The 6306-nt window shown below is 42.8% G+C and overlaps 1 pseudogene; it reads left to right on the top strand.

The window, feature by feature from the left end:
- The first annotated feature begins 3119 nt into the window (after nt 1–3119).
- LOC105070794 (lysine--tRNA ligase pseudogene) lies at nt 3120–5063 on the top strand (annotated as a pseudogene).
- Nucleotides 5064–6306: the final 1243 nt, after the last annotated feature.

Genomic DNA, 6306 nt, shown 5'->3' with positions numbered 1-6306 from the left:
TCAATTTTATACCCACAGGTTATGCCTTGAGTAAGAAGATTCAAGGGTTTAGTCAAGTGAGACAAGTGTTTCAATTAAAGCAACAAAGAGACATGGAAGAACCATAATCACAGCCAAGAGAAAGACAGAGCTGGAAGCAGCAAGCAAATCTAGAAATCAAAGGAAGGACGTGGGACGAAGTTTCAGAAATAAGGCCATAGACTATTACCCCACTTCTGTGGTGTCTGGTACTTGGCGCCTGGACAGATGTGGGATCTTAAGAGAAAAACAGGGCTAATGCCTTAAGTCAGTGCTTCCCAAACTTGCCTTCCTGTTAGAATCACCTGGGTGACTTTAAATATTAAATAGTAAGTATTAATAGTCCCCATCCCAGAGCCAGAAAAAGGGCCAGAGAATCTGAATTTTAATAAATGCTTAAGATCCTTCAAGTCTGGGGAAAGGCTGACTTCAAATTAAAGTCACCCAGAGGCTATGCAGAGATGACACATGGAGTGACCACATGAAGGTGGTCATGCCTGCCCAGCTAAGGTTCCAGCCAACAGATAGGTTCGATTGCCAGACGTGTGTGAAGATGCTCCCGGGTGACCGCAGCTTCCGGGTACCAGCACACCCCAGCTGAGGCCCCACATGTCGTGGAACAGAGACAAGTTATTCCCTTTTTGCCCTGCCCAAATTTCCGGACCAATAGCCTCCAGGAGCCCAATAAATTTGTTTCATGTTTTTTAAAAAAGTCATCTGGGGAACTTCTAAAAATGTTAGAGCTTAAGTTCTGTCCCCAGGACATCCTGATGTATTCAGTCTAGAGTAGGATCTGGTATTCATTTTCCCCCTACTTTTTTTAATAAAGATTTTAAACATCAAGAAGAGTTAAGAGAATAATATGTGGAAATCTGTGAACCCATCACAATTGTGAGTATTTTGTATTATGGTAGGTAGGTAGGTAGGTAGGTAGGTAGATAGATAGATAGATAGATAGATAGATAGATAGATAGATAGATAGATAGACAGATAGTAGATAAAACACAGATATACAAATAGATACGTATAGCTGATCTATTTGAAAATAATTTGCAGACGTGACATTTTACCTGTAAGTACTTAAGCATGGAACTACCCAAAAATAAGTACCTTACCCTCCATAAACAATACCATTATCATGTCTGAGAAAACACAGCAATTCCATAATATCTAGTCTGTACTCAAATCTCAATTGTCTCAAAAATCTCATTTTTTGCTCTTTTATCAAACCAGAAGCCAATCAGTTTTCATGCACTGCATTTGCTTGTTCAGATTCTTTAGTCTAGTGTTCTTCTATTTATTTATTTTAAAAATTGTGTTGACTTTTTAAAGCAACCATGTCTTCTGGCACATTCTGCTACCTATGTTAGTCTGATCATGTCTTGATGGTATTATTTAACTGACACGTCTATTCCCAGGTCCTAAACTGAAATTTAAATGTAAAGAGATGATTCAGGTCAAGCTTTGGGGCGAGTATAATTCACAGGAGGTGGGTATTAACATCCCACCAAGCGGCACCTAGAGTCGGGTTGTTATGCCATTAGTGATCCTGACCTTGACTGCTGATTACCTCTCCATTAAAACTCATTTTCCTATTTGCAAATAGCAAGCAATCTGTGAGGTGGTATTCTGGCACGTGAATGTCCTGTTTCCCCAACAAAATTCCATCCTGTAGCTTTAACATCCAATGATGACTCTTGCCTGAAAGAATTACTGGGACTTTGCAAAATGGTCTTCTTTTTTTTTTTTTTTTTTTAACTTTGTATTAGGGCATCATCCATGCCCAAGAAAATTTCACTCTTTTTTCTGTATGATTTTGTGGGTCTTGAAAAATGTATGTATATTTTCGGGCAACCGCCACAACCACTAAGATATAGAATATTTCTACCACCCACCAGTAATTCCCCTACATCCTGTTCTGTGCAGTCAACCCCCGACCCTGGCCCTTGTCAGTCACTAATCTGTTTTCTGTCCCTTTAGATTTGCCTTTTCCAAAATGTCACATACATGGAACTGACATTGGGTCACCTTTTAAGTATGACTTTTCTTTCACTTAACAAAATGTGTTTGAGACCATCCATGCTGTTCACGTATTAGCAGTCCCTTCCTGTTTATTGCTGAGCAGAATCCCACTGCAGGGGTGCACTGCCATCTGTTGAGCCATCCCAAGTTGAGGGACGTTTGGGTTGTTCACAGTTTGAGGCAATTGCGAACAAAGCCGTACAAACATTCTCATCCAGGCCTTCGGGGGAACTTGAGTTTTCATTCCACTTGGGTAAATGCTTAGGAATAGGATTTCCAGGTTTTTTAGTAAGTGTATGTTTAACCTTATAAGAAAATGCTAAACTCTCTTCCACAGTGGCTGTGCTATCTTACATCTCACTCATGCTGGGAGTTATATGGTCATTTTTAAAATTCTGTCATCATTTATATTTCTTAACTGACACTCTCCCATCGGGGAGGGGGAACACTATCTCATCAACTTGAGATGAACTGTATTTGTTATCATAAAAGCATACTAAATGCTAATTCTTTTTGCTTAATTACCAGTTTTTAGAGTAAAGAGTTTTCATAGGCATCACCTCTAATCGTAGCAAGATTTTCTTTTTCATTCCTCTCTCTTTTCTGTAACTATGGACTTCTGAATTCTTACTTATTCCATATTTTACAATCAACAACATTTATCATTCTTTTTAATGCTCAAAGTGCCCCAAGTTTGCCTAATGGAAGTGTAATTGAGTTGGTCCTTTGACCTCTGGATGACTTCATTAACCTTTGACACCTTTTTCCTTTCTCGGCAATAAGATTCCCATTCTTTCCTTGAACCAGGCCTCGGACCAGACATTTCTCCAAAAGTACTGAATTCTTTAAATGATAGTTAGAAACCAGGTAGGCAGTAGCCTTCTTGTGGCGACTGGAATGTCCTCACATTTAGGTTTTTTCAGTGGAAACACACACACACACTTTAAATCAAGAAAGAAGGTATCGCGTCCGGCCCTCGGGGAAGATGGCCTCTGTGCAGGCTGCTGAAGTCAAAGGAGATGGCTGAGAGCCGAAACTGAGCAAAGTGGTGCCAGTCAGTAGTTCCAGGGTGTCCTGCCATGCTGACATAAGCTGCTGTAAGGCCTGCTAGGGGGTCCCTGCGCCAAACCTGCGGGGCACAGTGGGGGCAGAGGGACCTGTGCCTGTGTCGGCTTGCTCCTTTCTCAGCAATTCACAAGGACCAGCCACTTTCTGATAAAAGAAGTGTGCTAAGCTAAAGAGATGCCTGGAAGCTGAGAAGAAAATAGCAGAGAAGGAGGCCAAGCAGAAGGAGCTCAGTGAGAAACAGCTAAGCCTGGCCACTGCTGCTGCCACCAACCATGCCGCTGACACTGATGCGGGTGCAGAGGAGGAGAGCCGGGCCCCAAATCATACTACAAGATCTGCAGCCAAGGGGTCCAACAAATGAAAGTCAACGAGGATGACCCAAACCCACACCAGTTCCATGTAGACATCTTGCTCACTCATTTCATCCAAGAATACAGTCACCTGCAGCCTGGGGACCACCTGATTGACATCACCTTAAAGGCGGCAGGTAGGATCCGTGCCAAAAGAGCTGCTGGGGGAAAGCTCATCTTCAACAACCTTCAAGGAGAGGGGGTTAAGTTGTAAGTCATGGCCAACTCCAGGAATTATAAGTCAGAAGAAGAATTTATTCATATCAGCAACAAACTGCTCTGGGGAGACAGTTGGTGTCCAGGGCAATCCTGGGGAAACCAAGAAGAGTGAACTGAGCGTCATTTCCGAGGAGAGCACACTGCTGTCTCCCTGTTTGCACATGGTACCTATCTTCACTTTGGCCTCAAAGGCAAGGAAACACGGTATCATCAGAGATACTCGGACTTGATCCTGAATGACTTTGTGAGGCAGAAATTTATCATCCACTCTAAGATCGTCACATATATAAGAAGTTTCTTGGAAGAGTTGGACTTCCGGAGATTGAAATTCCCATGATGAACATCTTCCCTAGGGGAGCTGTGGCCAAGCGTTCATCACCCATCACAACGAGCTGGATGCGAATTGCCCCAGAACTTTACTGTGAGGGGCTAGTGGTCAGTGGCATTGACCAGGTTTAGGAAATTGGATGCCAGTTCCAGAATGAAGGAATTGATCTGACCCACAATGTGAATTCTACATGGCCTATGCAGACTACCATGATTGCATGGAAATCACAGAGAAGATGATTACAGGGGTAGAGAAGCACATTACAGGCAGCTACAGGGTCACCTATCATCCAGATTGCCCGGAGGGCCGAGCATCTGAGATTAACTTCACCCCACCCTTCCGGAAAATCAGCATGGTAGAAAAGTTTGAGAAAGCCCTGGACATGAAGTTGCCAGAAACTAACCTCTGTGAAACTGAATAAACTTGCAAAATTCTTGATGATATCTTTGTGGCAAAAGCTGTTGAGTGCCTGTAACCTCGGACCACAGCCAGGCTCCTTGATAAGCCTGTCAGGGAGTTCTTGAAAGTGACATTCATCAGTCCTACATTCATCTGTGATCACCCACAGATAACAAGCCCTCTGGTCAAATGGCCCCGCTCTAAAGAAGGTCTGACTGAATGCTCTGAGCTATTTGTCGTGAAGAAGGAAATATGCAGTGCCTACACCGAGCTGAATGACCCCATGCAACAGTGGCAGCTTTTTGAAGAACAGGCCAAGGCCAAAGCTGCTGGGGGTGATGAGGCCATGTTCAGAGATGAAACCTTCTGACCACCTGGAATACAGGCTGCCCCCCACGGATGGCTGGGGTACAGGCATCAGCTGCATCACCATGCTTCTCCCAGACTCCAACAACATGAAGGAACTGCTTCTGTCTCCTGCCCTGAAACCCGAAGACAAGAAGGAGAATGTCACGACCACTGACACGTTGGAAAGCACAGCTGCCGGCACTTCTGTCCAGAAAACAACAATTGCAAGTCCTGCGACTCTGGCATCTTCGCGTTTCTGCAAAAACTCAAGGGCTGGGAGGGGGTTCCTGTGTGTGTTACTATCTGTTTGACTTACCACAGTCCAGTCCAGCCCTCAGAAGACAGAAGAATTTTATTCCTTGTTACTAAATAAACCATTTGTCTCAAAAAAAAACCCAAAAAACTAAGATATCTACATACATATAAATCATGAATTTATACCAATATTTCCTGTTAAAATTTAGCCTTCTCAACCTTTTATTACTTTTTAATTTGTATCTCTTTTCCCTTTCACTAAACATTAATTAAAATGAACGTATTTACTAAATTGCTTTATCTCATCACACAAATGAGAGTATCAAAATCACAGCTACTACTAATTAAACTGTTGAGGGAAGTTTACGATTTCTCTGCAATTCCTTCTAACCTTACATTACCTCCTGCTAAGGATGTCTAGTCAGAGTACTGAGTTCAAAAGTCACTTGGAATAATTCTTTCCCTGGGTGGTTATGTTCCAACCTGATACACAGTTAGGTGTATTTATTCCCATTTGTCTTCCATTTTATGGTCTGGCCTCAGTATATTTTTAAAAGCTCCCAGGGGATTCCAGGTGCAGCTGCAGGTTGAGAAGCTCTGACTCGGTTGTTAATTCTCTCTTCCCTTTCCCTTCCCCAAAACAGCCTTTCTCCCATTTCCTTTTATTGAAATCCCACCTTTCCTTGATGGCTCGCTTCCTCGATCCCATTAGTCAGGGGTACCAGCTCCCCTCTCTGGAACACTAGAGCCTTTTGGCCATTCCTGATAGGACTTTAATGAAGGTACAGATTTAAAGTTCTACCTTGCATGATAGTCCTTGTGCTAAGGGTCAGCAAACTTTGGCTCTAAATGGTCAGATAGTACAACTTGTAGACTTTGCAAGTCATGGGCATCTCTGTCACATGCTCTTCTTGTCTGTAATCCTTCATATTCTTAGTTAGCAAGACCAACAAAAACGGGCAGTGCCTTGTGATTTGGCTCTTGGGTAGTTTGCCAACACATCCTTATGTCATTTTCTTATTTCACGTATCTCGGAGGCAGAAAAAGTCTTACTCATCCCTGTATGCCTCACTTACAGCAGAGCACGTGGGAAGGGATGCTCACTCAATGTCTGCTAAATTCATGAATATACAATATTGTTATGTGGCTTACTTACAAGAGTTTGTTATTAATGCAGAAAATTGAGTTCTACAGAACTATAAAAACACTACATATAAACAGAGAGCACTGATCACAGGCAGTCCCATCCTGTGTGTTCAGTCTTTTGCCAAGTCTTCTTCGAAGGGTGAGGGGAGGTTG

Source organism: Camelus bactrianus, chromosome 3, assembly GCF_048773025.1.
Source record: "Camelus bactrianus isolate YW-2024 breed Bactrian camel chromosome 3, ASM4877302v1, whole genome shotgun sequence".
In the NCBI taxonomy this organism is placed as follows: domain Eukaryota; kingdom Metazoa; phylum Chordata; class Mammalia; order Artiodactyla; family Camelidae; genus Camelus; species Camelus bactrianus.
The sequence above is the reverse complement of the archived record's forward strand: the minus strand, read 5'-3'. Positions and strand labels throughout refer to the sequence as shown.